Raw genomic sequence first — 14,166 nt, forward strand, 5'->3', positions numbered from 1 at the left:
GCGAGCGCAAAAGTTTCTATTTTTTCAGCAAGATCAAACAACTATCACCCAAGAAGATCCTAAAGGCTTTACTTGGCACAACACTAATTAAAACATAAAAACACAATCATAACTGTAGCATAATTGTGATAGCACTCAAGAACAGAAAACAAAAGGCAAAAATAAATTTTATTCATTGGGTTGCCTCCCAACAAGCTCTTTCTTTATAGCCATTAAGATAGGCTTAAAATTTCAACAATGCTCACACGAAAGATAAGAATTGAAACACAAAGAGAGCATCATGAAACATATCACAAACACATTTAAGTATAACATACTTCCTATGCATAGGAATTTTATAAGCAAACAAACTATCAAGAGAAGAAACATCTAACATATGCAAAGAATAGGAATAGGACATTGACGATCTCAACATAATGAGAGGTAATTTAGTAACACAAAAAATTCTACAACCTGGGTAAAACTTCATGTCCCTTGCCTCTTGTTACCATCCGGCCCAGACACACAGTTCGAGACCCCATACCCGAGATCCGCCGGTTTTGACACCGACATTGGTGCTTTCATTGAGAGTTCCTCTGTGTAGTCGCCGTCAGGCTCGATGGCTCCTACAATCATCAATAGAGATGCAGTCCAGGGTGACCTTCCTCCCCGGACAGATCTTCGTCTTTGGTGGCTTCGCACTACAGGCCAATTCACTTGGCCATCTGGAGCAGATCGAAAGCTACGCCCCTGGCCGCCAAGTCAGATTTGCAAGTTTAAACTACACGTCTAACATCCGTGGGGACTTGATCTTCGACGGATCCGAGCCACTGCCGAGCGCGCCGCACTGTCACGACGAGCATGATCTAGCTCTGCCGCCGAACAGTGCCCTGGAGGCCGCACCCGCATCGGCTTCGACCCTTAATTCGGAGCCTACTGCGCCGATCGAGGATGGGTGGTTGGACGCCGCCTTGGGGGCTGCGATCCCAACAGCGATCGAGCCGAACACCAGCCCCGCACTCCGCGAGACTCGTGACTCCAGGGAGCCGGACTCCTCTCTGGACTCCGAACCCTCCGCGCCCCTGCCGATCGAATCCGATTGGGCGCCGATCATGGAGTTTACTGCTACGGATATCTTTCAGCACTCGCCTTTCGGCGATATTCTGAAGACACTAAAGTCTCTCTCTCTATCAGGAGAGCCCTGGCCGAGCTACGGTCAGCAAGGTTGGGATACGGACGATGAAGAAATTCAAAGCCCACCCACCACCCACCTTATAGCCACTGTCGACGATTTAACCGATATGCTCGACTTCGACTCCGAAGATACCGATGGTATGGACGCCGACGCAGGAGACAATGAAGAACCAGCGCCTATTGAGCCCTGGAAAGCCACCTCGTCACATGACGTATACATGGTGGACGCACCAAAAGATGACGACGAGGAGCGGAAGGACGCACCGAAGGCTTGTTCCCTCGAGAAGCAGTCAAAGCGGCGACGCAAGCGCCGCCCCAAATCCCGCCTCGACAGAAATAACGATCACACAGACCCAGCGCTGGAGCATGGCGAACCACTGCCGGACAACGGCCATCCGGATAATCAAACCGAACAAACAAATTCTATCAAGGATAATAGTCCGGACGATATAACGTCGGACAGGCACCCGGGGCAGCAGAATGCCCGTAAAAGGCTTGTTTCCACCGCGAGGAGTCTCAAAAAGCAGAAGCAAAGGCTCAGGGCTGCGCAAGACACACTCCAAATCAGATGGAGTAAAATACTCAACACAGCAGCGAGGTACGACGACAATCGCCCCTCCAAGAGCTACCCAAAGCGGAAGCTGCTACCCGAATTCGATGAGGAGGCCTCAGACCCTCCACAACCAAACATCAAAGCAGCCACCTGGCCAGATAGACGACCCCTCTACCAACACAGGGCGGCATACAACGCCACTCACAATACAACACGCGACCCAGGTGAGGGCTCACACCCAAAGGACGACACAACAAGATCCATCTATGGACCACGCAAGCGCACCCCAGCATACAAATGAATATAACAAACATCCGAACAACGCGGCGCACCCAGCTACAGGGGTGCCGCACACCCCCTGTGTTTCACCGATGAGGTGCTGGACCATGAATTCCCAGAGGGATTCAAACCCGTAAACATAGAGGCGTACGACGGAACAACAAACCTTGGGGTCTGGATTGAGGACTACATCCTCCATATCCATGTGGCTCGAGGAGATGATCTCCACGCCATCAAGTACTTACCCCTTAAGCTCAAAGGGCCAGCTCGTCACTGGCTTAAAGGCCTCCCCAAAAGCTCCATTGGAAGTTGGGAAGAGCTCGAAGACGCCTTTCGGGCAAATTTTCAAGGGACTTATGTCCGACCTCCGGATGCGGACGATTTGAGTCATATAACTCAACAGCCCGGAGAGTCAGCCCGAAAGCTTTGGAACAGGTTTCTTACTAAAAAGAACCAGATTGTGGACTGTCCGGACACCGAAGCCTTGGCAGCTTTTAAGCATAGCGTCCGTGACGAATGGCTCGCCAGACACCTCGGCCAAAATAAGCCGAGAACGATGGCCGCATTAACAAACCTCATGACCCGCTTTTGCGCGGGTGAGGACAGCTGGCTATCCAGATGCAGCACCAGCGACCCCAGTACATCTGAAGTTAGAGATGGAAACGGGAAATCATGGCGCAACAGCAATAACAAACGCCGGAATAAAGAAGACAACACGAAGGGCACGGAAGTAAATGCCGGATTCAAAAGCTCTCGGCCAGGTCAGCAAAAGCCGCCCTCTAAAGGCACCAGGGATGAACTGTCTAGCCTCCACAAAATTCTGGACCAAGTATGTCAGATCCATAGTACCCCTGGTAAACCAGCTAATCATACCCACAGAGATTGTTGGGTCTTCAAGCAGTCCAGCAAGCTCAACGCCGTACACAAGGGGGAGGATACATCAAGTGAAGACGAGGACGAGCCTCCCAAGCAAGACACTGGGGAACAAAAGAAATTTCCACCGGAAGTCAAAACAGTAAACGTGTTACACGTGATCAAGGGAAACAATGCGGCACTCCCAGGGAAATATACCCAAGTGCCTGTCACCGTGAAGTCCTGCCACTGGTCGTCTCAACCGATCACTTTCGACCATCGCGATTACTCAGCAAGTATCCGGCGTGCAGGATGGGCTCCCTTGGCATTAGACCCAGTAATTGGCGGATATCACTTCACACGAGTATTGATGGACGGTGGCAGCAATCTAAACCTAATATATCAGGATACAATCCGCGGGATGGGGTTAGACCCAACAAAAATTCGCCATAGCAATACTACCTTTAAAGGAGTAACGCCAGGCCCAGGGGCTTGCTGTACGGGCTCCCTACTACTACAAGTTATATTCGGCTCCCCCGATAGCTTCCGTCGCGAGCATCTAACCTTCCACATCGCTCCGTTCCGAAGTGGCTATCAAGCACTGCTCGGACACGAAGCTTTCGCTCACTTTAATGCAATACCACACTACGCCTCCCTCACACTCAAGATGCCCGGTCCACGTGGCATCTTTTCAGTGAACAGAAATATCAAGCGATCTCTGCGTGATGAAGAGAGTGCGGCTGCCTTGGCAGCCGCACACTAAAGGCGCCCGGACCACCGAAAGCATCCAATAGGTCGTCAAGACCTCAGACACAACTAACCAAGTCCAGCGCCGCTATTTATACTGAATAAACGGTCACACCCCTATTTGTCAATGCAAGGGGCTCAACGCGTGCAGACAAGTGGCAATCTTTTCTCATCTTGAATTATACATCGTTTCTTTAAAAACTATCTTTTTGCACGACAACTTTTTCACCTAAATTCCTCTCTTTTACAGACGATCATCGTGCTACACCCGTCTAGGATATGGCACAATGGAGACACAGGCACAGACGTGCAGCAGGGACCCGCTCCAAGGATTCTTTTTAGATTAAGACCCTGCATAAACCTTTTTTACTGTCTCTTGTTGATACATATCCACCGTTGAGAAGGATGCTGACGTCTTGGCATGTGGCCACGCCAGAACAATGCACGTACCTGGACACAAGGGGCTTCTTACAAAGGCCATTATTCAGGCCCGATTTATACCACAAAGACCGAATACCTTAGGGAGTGTTCGGCGTCGCGAGTTTGGCCCTATATGCATCAGCTCCGAATCATTATCCTTGGTCAAATGTTGGGTTTGCCCGGCTCCTGTGTTTTGGTGCCTTACGTTCCGCTTTACCGGCTAAGGTAGCACTAGGAGAACTACTGCGATTATGCCCTGGTTCATCCGGACGAGCACCTCAGTAGAGAAAGCCAAAAACTGACTGTCATGATATAGCGTGAGACTGGTCAACCACTCGATGACCTGTTGGAATGTTAGAATTCCTCCGCCTTAATGAAGGGACGTTTTCCGGCCAGGCATGTACGCACCCCAGGATCGGAAGAGTGCGGAGCCACCAGGGGCTATCTAGTAGCCCCACTGTCAAACTCCTATGGCTAAGTGAAAGTGCTAAAGCATTATAGTCCGGTTGCCTCGCTCGCTCCGCTATCACCTCCTTAATAGGACCAAGACGTTGGGTTATGTGTGAACGCGTGTTTTTGCGAGCACCTCCGCATTATATGCGTGGGGGTTGAAGCCGACGGCTGCAATCTTTCAGGTTATACACATGTATACATAAACGGCCGCCCAGGAGGCATCATATTACTTTTAGGCAAAAGTATAAAAATAGCCTTATAAAACTTTATAAAAGCATTTTCGCTTACAATGAGATTACATATCACTCAAACATAATATTTTTTGAGCACTGGGTCTCTATCAAACGAGCACACTCAAGAACTTCTTGAAAGTAGTGCTCAGCAGCCATTCGGCCTATCGCCGAATCCCACGCTGCAATAGTGGTGGCATCCATCTCCGCCCAGCATGTTTTAACACGGGCAAAGGCCATCCGTGAGCCCTCTATGCACGCCGACCTCTTCAGCGCATTGATGCGCGGCACCACGTCAAGGAACTGCTGCACCAAGCTGAAATAGCTGTTCGGTTTTGGCCTTTCTGGCCATAGCTGATCCACAACAGACCTCATGGCGCGTCCGGACAACCTATTCAGTTCGGCCCATTCGGCTAATTGGTCAGTCAATGAAAGTGGATGCTCGGGAGAATGGAATTGTGTCCAAAACAGCTGGTCCACTTCACGGTCCGTTTGACCCTGGAAGTACTTGACCGCATCGGCAGCGCTCGCCGCCAAATCCATATACACATCCTCCAAACTCCACAGCCGATCCAGAGGGGCATACCGTGGATCTCCGAACTTCCTCCGCAACATAAAGGATTTCCCAGCTACAATATCCCCGGCTTCCGGCAGCTCCTCCTTCTTTGCCCTCATAGCAGAGGGGAGGTCTTTTCTCGTCGCAGCAGCCTTCTCAAGGTCCGATGCATTTGCCTGGTTTTCCTTTTCAAGAACCCGGCAACGGTCGGCAGCGACTTTTAATTCTATGGCCATCTTGGCCATCTTATCTCGGCTCTCTCCATGCGCGGCCTTCTCGGCTTGCAACTCTTCGGCCGCCTTCAAAGAAGCCGCATTACCCAACCTCGCTTGTTCCTTGGCTCGGGCAAGTTCTGCCCGCAAGGCTTCAATAGTGGCAGCTCCATCTGCAGTCACAACATATTAAAGATACTGGCATCATGCTGCTCTTCCTATGTTGCGTTTACCAGATAATGACACTTACCCTGTGCCTCGTCAAGCCTTTTGTTAACAAGCTCGATGTCGGCGTCTGCTGCATCTAACTGCCATTTTAAATACGCAAACTCGCTAGTCCGGCTAGCCACCGGAGCTTCCATCACCTGCACATAGAGGCAGTATGATTATTACCTGGGAATATGATCCTCTGTTCGTCGTCGTTTCTGACGACCACCAGAGTCTTAGGGGCTACTATCTACACAGGGCAGACCTATCATGTGCAGGACTATTATACATTATTTTACATACCTCAAAGCCTGTCAGTAAACTCATAAAAGCTTTATGCAATCCTCTTTCGGCGGACAAGATTCTCTCCATCACCGTATTCATCAGCATACCGTGTTCATCTGAGATGGCCGCTCGCCCCACCAACTCCCTCAGAACATCCGATCATGCACCAGACGGTGTCGGACTCTTTTGTCTGTTCTCTTCGGGAGCCGGACACTGGGAGCTTCGGGGGTCAATGGGATTATCGTCTGGCCTCACCGGATTCGGAGAGGCCCTCCGCGACGACACTTCGGGGTCTCCCGCTTTTGGGGCGAAGGAGTCCGGAGGAGGCGTTTCTCTCTCCATCATCTCTGGAAGAAGATCCCCTAAGACGAAGTCATTTGAGAGGGGCTAAGGCCCGAACTGCAAAGATATATGCGGTGGTTATTTTCTCAGAAGAAAAAGATGGCATACATGTACTATTAAAGTACTCCGGGTCACTTACGACTCGCTGGAGGATTGATCCCCTCGTGGACTTGGTGCGGCAAAAGCACCCCCCGAGGTAGGACCCTCTGTGGGAGACTTCTTCTCCCGTTTGGAAGCTTCGGCTTCCGAATCCCGGGGCGCAGTCCTTTTCCTCCTCCAGTCGTCTTCCTTCATGGAGACGCTCGCTCCCTCGGTTAGAATGGGCAGCGTTGGGGGCCCGCGTCCGCCTGTATTATCCTTCCCGGTATCTTCCTTCAAGGGCTCCGGGCAGGGTGCGACCTGGAGCATCTTTTCCAGTACCGGATTTTCCAAACCCTCAGGGAGGTGGGCCGAACACCGAATCAACTTTGCCTTTGTTAGCCAGTCCTGGTCAAAAAGCGAACTCTTAGAGATAACTTCGTAACAAATGAGAGATAGTATGTTCGGCCGGGAGATTCCTTACCTGTTCGGCGGCGCGGTTACTGCTCAGGCCCACGTCCTCGGTGATTTCTGGACACTCTACCTGAGGTCCGAAGAATGACTTGTACATCTCCTCGTGTGTCAGGACGAGGAAATTTTGAATGACACGCGGTCCTTCGGGATTGAACTCTCACAAGCGAAGGGGCCGGCGTTTGCAAGGCTGGACTTGACGAACCAGCATAACTTGTATTACCGCAACCAAACTAAAATCTCCATTGAAGAGATCTTGAATGCGGCTTTGCAGAATAGGCACGTCCTTGGCTGGACCCCAGCTCAGACCTCTGCTGATCCATGACATCAGTTGTGGTGGAGGGCCCGAGCGGAAAACAGGGGCGGCCGCCCACTTGGCACTTCTAGGAGCCATGATGTAGAACCACTCCTGTTGCCACAATTCAGACACCTCTGGAATGGAACCTTCGGGCCAGGGGGATCCCGTCATCTTGCATATTGAGGCACCTCCGCACGCTGCATGTTGCCCCTCGATCATCTTCGGCTTTACTTCAAAAGTCTTGAGCCACAGGCCGAAGTGAGGGGTAACCCGGAGGAAGGCCTCGCACACGATAATAAATGTCGTGATATGAAGAAAGGAGTCCGGAGCTAGATCATGGAAATCTAGCCCGTAATAATACATCAAACCCCTAATGAAAGGATCCAAAGCAAGGCCTAGACCTCAGAGGAAGTGGGAGACAAACACGACGTTCTCGTTGGGTTCGGGGGAGGGGACGGCCTACCCTCGGGCGGGCAGCCGGTGCAAAACCTCGGCGGTCAGATATCTAGCCTCCCTCAACTTTTTGATGTCTTCTTCCGTGACGGAGGAAGGCATCCATCGGCCATGAAGGCTAGATTCGGACATGATTGAGGGTTTGGAGCACCTGACCTGAACCTTGGGTGTTTGAACTTGAGGTGGGGAAGGATTCGATTGAGTACGGGAGGGAAAAAGTAAAAACCTTGTCCCTTTATAAAGAGGGTGAATATCAAGCGTCCTCTCCGTGGCCGTTTGGACTTGCCTATAGTCTAGGAGTCCTAGAAGCGGTTGGGTTACCCACTCCCGTATTGATGAGAATCCCGGAATAAGGGGACACGATCTCTGCTTTGACAAGACGTGCCAAGGAAACCGCCTCGCATAACACGCTGAGATGGGATAGTAAAACGATTCGAATAAAAGCTTGGCCGTGGTGTGATGTCACACTACGGAATACGTCAGCAGATTAGATTTGTGTAAATACTATTCTCTCTATGGCAATATGTGGAAACTTATTTTGCAGAGCCGGACACTATCTTTGTGTTCAAAATCTTCTATGAAGTACTTGGAGGAGGAACCCGCCTTGCAATGCCGAAGACAATCTGCGCACCGGACTCGTCGTCATTGAAGCCTGGTTCAGGGGCTACTGAGGGAGTCCTGGATTAGGGGGTGTCCGGATGGCCGGACTATACCTTCAGCCGGACTCCTGGACTATGAAGATACAAGATTGAAGACTTCATCCCGTGTCCGGAAGGGACTTTCCTTGGCGTGGAAGGCAAGCTTGGCGATACGGATATGTAGATCTCCTACCATTGTAACCGACTCTATGTAACCCTAACCCTATCCGGTGTCTATATAAACCGGAGGGTTTTAGTCTGTAGAACAACACATTCATACCATAGGCTAGCTTCTAGGGTTTAGCCTCTCTGATCTCGTGGTAGATCTACTCTTGTACTACCCATATCATCAATATTAATCAAGCAGGACGTAGGGTTTTACCTCCATCAAGAGGGCCCGACCCTGGGTAAAACTTCGTGTCCCTTGCCTCCTGTTACCATCTGGCCTAGACGCACAGTTCGGGACCCCCTACCCGAGATCCGCCGGTTTTGACACCAACACACCCCAATCATGACCATTGCAATAAGTAGTGGACTTATCAAAATTAGCATCCCCAAGCTTGGGGCTTTGCATATTATTAGCACAATTGACGTTAATAGAATTTATAGTAAAATCATTGCAATCAAGCTTTTCATTCAAGGAGCTATCATGAATCACTTCATAAATTTCTTCATCACAATTCTCAGATTCACGAATCTCAAGCAAAACTTCATAAAGATAATCTAGTGCACTCAACTCACTAGCAATTGGTTCATTGTGATTGGATATTTTAAAAATATTAGGAAGTGGATGGGGATCCATATCAATAGATTTTTAGCAACCGAAGATGCAAGCATATAGAAGGCACATGGCAACACAAGCAAACAAAAGATCTCACAAGAAAAAGGCGAACGAAAAAGAGGGCGAATAAAACGGCAAATTTTTGTGAAGTGGGGGAGAGGAAAACAAGAGGCAAATGGAAAATAATGTAAATTGCGAGGAGATGAGATTTGTGATTAGGAACCTTGTATATGTTGAAGATCCTCCCTGGCAACGGCGCCAAAAATTCCATTTGATGCGGCTTGAAGCTACGTCGGTATTTCCCCAAAGAGGAAGGGATGATGCAGCACGGTAGCGGTATGTATTTCCCTCAGATGTGAAACCAAGGTTATCGAACCAGTAGGAGAACCAAGCAACACAACGTAAACAACACCTGCACACAGATAACAAATCCTTGCAAGCCGACATGTTAAAGGGGTTGTCAATCCCTTCCGGTTATGGCGCCTCAAGATAGGCAAACGGGCATGAGATAAATTGTAGTAGATTGATAGATCGAACGCCAAATAAAATAAATAAGAATAAATTGCAGCAAGGTATTTTGTATTTTTATTTAATAGATCTGAAAATAAAAGCAAAGAAAAATAGATCGCAAAGGCAAATAATATGAGAAAGAGACCCGGGGGTCGTAGGTTTCACTAGTGGCTTCTCTCGAGAAAAATAGCAAACGGTGGGTGAACAAATTATTGTTGGGAAATTGATAGAACTTCAAATAATCATGAAGATATCCAGGCAATGATCATTACATAGGCATCACATCCAAGATTAGTAGACCGACTCCTGCATGCATCTACTACTATTACTCCACACATCGACCGCTATCCATCATGCATCTAGTGTATTAAGTTCATGGAGAAACGGAGTAATGCAATAAGAACGATGACATGATGTAAACAAGCTCTATCTGTGTAGAGATAGACCCCATCGTTTTATCCTTAGTAGCAATGATACATACGTGTTGTTTCCCTTTCTGTCACTAGGATCAAGCACCGTAAGATCGAACCCACTACAAAGCACATCTTCCCATTGCAAGATAAATAGATCAAGTTGGCCAAACAAAACCCGAATATCGGAGAAGAAATACGAGGCTATAAGAGATCATGCATAAAAGAGATCAGAGAAACTCAAATACTTTCATGGATATAAAAAGATTGATTTGATCATAAACTCAAAGTTCATCGATCCCAACAAACACATCGCAAAAGAGTTACATCATATGGATGTCCAAGAGACCATTGTATTGAGAATTTAGAGAGAGAGAGAGAGAGAGAGAGGGGAAGCCATCTAGCTACTAACTACGGACCCGATGGTCTACAAAGAACTACTCACGCATCATCGGAGAGGCACCAATGGAGGTGGTGAACCCCATCCGAGATGGTGTCTAGATTGGATCTGGTGGTTCTGGACTCTATGGCGGCTGGATGAATATTTCGTCGACTCCCCTAGGGTTTCTGGAATATTGGGGTATTTATAGAGCAAAGAGGCAGTCCTGGGGGCACCCGAAGTGGGCACAACCCACCAGGGCGCGCCTGGGCCTCCTGGCGTGCCCTGGTGGGTTGTGCTCTCCTCGGAGCACCCCCAGGCGTAGCCAGGGCCCATTACGTGTCTTCTGGTCCATAAAAAATCTCCGTAAAGTTTCATGGCATTTGGACTCCGTTTGGTATTGATTTTCTACAATGTAAAAAACATGGAAAAACAGCAATTGACACTTGGCACTATGTCAATAGGTTAGTACCAAAAAATGATATACAAATGACTATAAAATGATTATAAAACATTGAAGATTGATAATATAACAACATGGAACAATAAAAAATTATAGATACGTTGGAGACGTATCATGAACGTCTGGCAAGCTCGATCTGATGACTACTCGATAGTTCAGTGTGCCATGCTTTACGGCTTAGAATCGGGACTTCAAAGACGTTTTGAACATCATGGACCATATAAGATGTTCAGGAGTTGAAGTTAATATTTCAAGCAGATGCCTGATTTGAGAGATATGAAGTCTCCAACAAGTTCTATATCTGCAAGATGGAGGAGAACAGTTCTGTCAGTGAACACATACTCAGAATATCTGGGTACCATAATCACTTGACTCAGCTGGGAGTTAATCTTCCGGATGATAGTGTTATTGACAGAGTTCTTCAATCACTGCCGCCAAGCTACAAAGGCTTTGTGATGAACTATAATATGCAAGGGATGGAAAAGACTATTCCCGAGCTCTTCGCAATGCTCAAAGCTGCAGAGGTAGAAATCAAGAAGGAGCATCAAGTGTTGATGGTTAACAAGACCACTAGTTTCAAGAAAAAGGGCAAAGGAAAGAAGGGGAACTTCAAGAAGAATGGCAAGCAAGTTGTTGCTCCCGGGAAGAAGCCCAAGTCTAGACCTAAGCCTGAAACTAAGTGCTTCTACTTCAAAGGGACTGGTCACTAGAAGCGGAGCTGCCCCAAGTATTTGGCGGATAAGAAGGATGGCAAAGTGAACAAAGGTATATTTGACATACATGTTATTGATGTGTACCTTACTAATGCTCATAGTAGAGCCTGGGTATTTGATACTGGTTCTATTTCTAATATTTGCAACTCGAAACAGGGGCTACGGATTAAACAAAGATTGGCTAAGGACGAGGTGACGATGCGCGTCGGAAATGGTTCCAAGGTTGATATGATCGCCGCCGGCACGCTACCTCTACATCTACCTTCGGGATTAGTTTTAGACCTGAATAATTGTTATTTGGTGCCAGCGTTGAGCATGAACATTATATTTGGATCTTGTTTGATGCAAGACAGTTATTCATTTAAATTAGAGAATAATGGTTGTTTTATTTATGTGAGTAATATCTTTTATGGTCATGCACCCTTGATGAGTGGTCTATTTTTGTTGAATCTCGATCGTGGTGATACACATATTCATAATATTGATGCCAAAATATGCAAAGTTGATAATGATAGTGCAACATATTTGCGGCACTGCCGTTTAGGTCATATTGGTGTAAAGCGCGTGAAGAAACTCCATGTGGATGGACTTTTGGAATCTCTTGATTATGAATCACTTGATGCTTGCGAACCATGCCACATGGGCAAGATGACTAAGACTCCGTTCTCCAGAACAATGGAGCGAGCAACTGACTTACTAGAAATAATACGTACCGATGTATGCGGTCCGATGAGTGTCGAGGCTCGCGGCGGGTATCTTTATTTTTAACCTTCACAAATGATTTGAGCAGATATGGGTATATCTACTTAATGAAACACAAGTCTGAAACATTTGAAAAGTTCAAAGAATTTCAGAGTGAAGTGCAAAATCACCGTAATAAGAAAATAAAGTTTCTACGATCAGATCGCGGAGGCGAATATTTGAGTTACAAGTTTGGTCTTCATTTAAAACAATGTGGAATAGTCTCACAACTCACGCCACCTGGAACACCACAGCGTAATGGTGTGTCCGAACGTCGTAACCATACTTTATTAGATATGGTGCGATCTATGATGTCTCTTACCGATTTACCACTATCGTTTTGGGGTTATGCATTAGAGACAGTTGCATTCACGTTAAATAGGGCACCATCTAAATCCATTGATACAACACCATATGAACTATGGTTTGGCAAGAAACTTAAGTTGTCGTTTCTTAAAGTTTGGGTTGCAATTATGTGAAAAAGCTTCAGCCTGTTAAGCTCGAACCCAAATCGGAGAAATGCACCTTCATAGGATACCCAAAACAAACTATTGGCTACACCTTCTATCACACATCCGAAGGCAAGACATTTGTTGCTAAGAATGGATCCTTTCTAGAGAAGGAGTTTCTCTCGAAAGAAGGGAGTGGAGGAAAGTAGAACTTGATGAGGTAGTTGTACCTTCTCTTGAATTGGAGAGTAGTTCATCATAGAAAACTATTCCTGTGATGCCTACACCAATTAGTGAGGAAGCTAATGATGATGATCATGAAACTTCAGATCAAGTTACTACCGAACCTCGTAGGTCAACCAGAGTACGTTACGCACCAGAGTGGTACGGTAATCCCATCGTGAAAGTCATGTTACTAGACCATGACGAACCTACGAACTATGAGGAAGCAATGATGAGCCCAGATTCCGCGAAATGGTTTGAGGCCATGAAATCTGAGATGGGATCCATGTATGAGAACAAAGTATGGACTTCGGTTGACTTGCCCGACGATCGGTGATGTCTACTACGCAACTTTATTCTTGTAGACACGTGTTGGGCATCCAATCGTAGTGTTTTGTAGGACAGTAGCAATTTTCCCTCAAGTGGATGACCTAAGGTTTATCAATCCGTGGGAGGTGTAGGATGAAGATGGTCTCTCTCAAACAACCCTGCAACCAAATAATAAAAAGTCTCTTGTGTCGCCAACACACCAAATACAATGGTAATTTGTATAGGTGCACTAGTTCGGCAAAGAGATGGTGAGAAAAGTGTAATATTGATGGTAGAAATATATTTTTGTAATCTAAATAAATAAAAACAACAAGGTAGAAAATAGTAAACGGACACAAAAACGGTATTGCAATGCTTGACAATGAGGCCTAGGGTTCGTACTTTCGCTAGTGCAATCTCTCAACAGTGCTAATATAATTGGATCATATGACCACCCCTCAAAGTGCGATGAAGAATCACTCCAAAGTTCCTATCTAGCGGAGAACATAAGAAGAAATCGTTTGTAGGGTACGAAACCACCTCGAAGCTATTCTTTCTGATTAATCTATCCAAGAGTTCGTACTAAAATAACACCAAATAATTTCAGATTCATAATACTCATTCCAACACAAAGAACTTTAAAGAGTGCCCAATATTTCTACCGGAGAAACAAAGACAAGAATGTGCATCAACCCCTATGCATAGATTACCCCAATGTCACCTCGGGAATCCGCAAGTTGAGTGCCAAAACATATATCAAGTGAACCAAAATAATACCCCATTGTCACCACGAGTATTCATTTGCAAGAAATATATCAAGTGCTCTCAAATCCAATAAAGTATTCAATTCGATAAAACGAAATATCAAAGGGAAAACTCAATTCATCACAAGATAGAGAGGGGAAAACACCATATGATCCGACTATATTAACAAAGCCCACG

The sequence above is a fragment of the Triticum urartu genome, chromosome 7A (assembly GCF_056163025.1).
Source record: "Triticum urartu cultivar PI428250 chromosome 7A, HENAU_Tu73, whole genome shotgun sequence".
Taxonomy (NCBI): domain Eukaryota; kingdom Viridiplantae; phylum Streptophyta; class Magnoliopsida; order Poales; family Poaceae; genus Triticum; species Triticum urartu.